This window comes from Rhipicephalus microplus, unplaced genomic scaffold (genome assembly GCF_043290135.1).
Source record: "Rhipicephalus microplus isolate Deutch F79 unplaced genomic scaffold, USDA_Rmic scaffold_486, whole genome shotgun sequence".
NCBI lineage: Eukaryota > Metazoa > Arthropoda > Arachnida > Ixodida > Ixodidae > Rhipicephalus > Rhipicephalus microplus.
Genome location: NW_027465048.1, coordinates 17,501 through 20,000, shown reverse-complemented (window position 1 = coordinate 20,000; position 2,500 = coordinate 17,501). Strand labels below are relative to the sequence as shown.

General features: G+C 55.7%; 1 pseudogene; it reads left to right on the top strand.

The window, feature by feature from the left end:
* LOC142794722 (large subunit ribosomal RNA) overlaps positions 1-2,500 on the top strand; it is an 8,314-nt pseudogene that overhangs the window by 2,007 nt on the left and 3,807 nt on the right.

The window sequence follows — 2,500 nt, the reverse complement described above, 5'->3', positions numbered from 1 at the left end:
CGGCTACGGAGATCGGCTCTTCGGAGCCCAGTGCGGCAACGCAAACCAGCTCGGAGACGCCGATGGGAGCCCCGGGAAGAGTTTTCTTTTCTCTGTAAGGAGATCGAGTCCCTGGAATGGGTTCACCCCGAGATAGGGACGGTGGCTCCGTAGAGCAGTGCGGCTCTTGCGCTGTCCGGTGCGCTCCTGTCGGCCCTTGAAAATCCGAGTGAGGGAGTGTGATTTTCGTGCCGGACCGTACCCACATCCGCAGCAGGTCTCCAAGGTGAACAGCCTCTAGTCGATAGACCAATGTAGGTAAGGGAAGTCGGCAAAACGGATCCGTAACCTTGGGAAAAGGATTGGCTCTGAGGGCTGAGCCGGTCGGGCTGGGGTCCAGAAGCAGGAACGGCACTGCACCGGGACTGGGCGAGGCTCGCCGCCGTAAAAAGCGGTGCGGCCGAGCCCGGACCAGCGTCGGGACCTTCCTGTGGAAAGCCACAGCTGTGCATTTTCCGTGGGCTTCGCGCCTGAGGTTCTTGCTTCGGCCGGCAGAAAACAGCCAACTCAGAACTGGCACGGACCGGGGGAATCCGACTGTCTAATTAAAACAAAGCATTGCGAGGGCCGTTGATCGGTGCTGACGCAATGTGATTTCTGCCCAGTGCTCTGAATGTCAAAGTGAAGAAATTCAAAAAAGCGCGGGTAAACGGCGGGAGTAACTATGACTCTCTTGTGGGGGGAGAAGTCCAAGTATCACCTGCTCGTGGTTCCCCCTGCCACCTTTACCGGTGCAACGATACTGGCAACCTTGAGCGCCAAAGACTGTTCTTTGGTTGCTTATCAAACGCTTGGCTTATGGCGAACAGAAAACCTGATGAAAACGCCTGCCGAGTGACAGGCGCACCAAGCGTGGGGCCGAGAGAGGCCAGGAGAGCCGCGCGCTCCAATGCGACCGCTGGAGGGAGTTCCCCCAGGCAGGAATCATTCCAGTGTTGGGTCTGCGACAAGGCGTTTCGCACAGAGAAGGGTCTGAAAATTCATAAAGCAAGGATGCGTCATAGGGATGAAGATGTGCAAATGGCGCAAGCTCCAGAAGGCAAATTTGAAGGGAATGAAGGAGCGAGAGAACACAATGCGGAGAAAGAGGGATCTGAAGGCATCGATGTTGATGTTCACGGATGTGAACGAGCTGAAACTATTGCAGAATTGATGGAACCCGAGAGCCCTGAGGGTAATGACCCTAAAGGCCAGGACGGTATTCATGCCACAGTACTGCCAATGGTTATTGAGCCAACGGCCACGGCTTGTACGTGGGTTGAACGCACTGAAGGCACATTATGCTATGCTCATATGGCCCCCTCTGCTTCCCCAGCTCCCCTTGGTGGTAGGTCGGTGAAGGCGCGCGCTTCAGCCGACAGCCATGGGGTGTCAGCCTGGGTAATGACAGGGGCAAGGCCTAAGGACAGGCGGGTTATTAACTCCCTACCTGACCAAGCGTCTGTTGATGCTGCGGAGGAGCCAAGTTCAAACGTGGCTTCATACGCTGATTCAGGGGAGCCAGTTCTTGGTGCAACCCCTGCGGTCCCCTCCGGTCAACCAGCTCCCCTTGGCACTGATGCGGCGAATGCGCGCGATTCTGCTGACAGTGTCCATGTGGGGTCAGTCTGGATGTCTACGGGGGTAGGACCTAGGGTCAGGAGGAAGTTCGTACTTCCACCCGACTTACGTTCGTCCGATGACGAGGACGAGGGAGGTGAACCTGTGTTCTGCGGGTCGCCCCCCGGAGAAATCACTCAAAGGAGCAGCATGCCAAAGCGTTCGGGCAACAAGCCCACAGAGGAAGGTTCTGAGAACGGAGCAGCTACCGGCTGTTCCGAAAATGCCGCCCCGGCTGACGCGAATATGACAGGCCACATATCAACCATGACAACGACATTCCAATGTCCAGAATGTACTGCAACCTTTGGTAGCAAGATTGGCCTGAGCCAGCATCGCCGGCATCGGCATTTTGAAGAATACAACGAAGATGTGAATCTGGCCAGACTCAAGCCCAGATGGAAAAAGGAGGAGGAGTACCTGATGGCAACTAAGGAGGTTGAATTAAGATCCCAGAAGGTCCGGGACATCAATGCACAGCTACTAAGAGCGTTTCCGCACCGCACGCTGCACAGCATTAAATCGCACAGAAGGCAGGAAGGTTACAAGAGGCTGGTGGAAGACCTACAGAACAGACTCTACCCAAGAAGCACTCAGGAGGTGCTAGCCGACATTGGGGAGCAAGCTGTTGAGGACGCCTCCCTGGTCATCCCCGAGGTAAATCACCGTGAGGTGATTGAGGCTGAGCTAAGAGGTCTAACAACAAAACCTCCGCCAAGAGCGTACCAAGCATACAAGCTATGGGAGCTTGCAAAGAGATTCCTCGACAGGGAGGATATAACGATAGCTCTTAATGCCTACCTAAGGGAGGTGTTCGCTTCGGACTTGCGTCCGCATGGTCGCCAACCTCTTCCACCTGTTC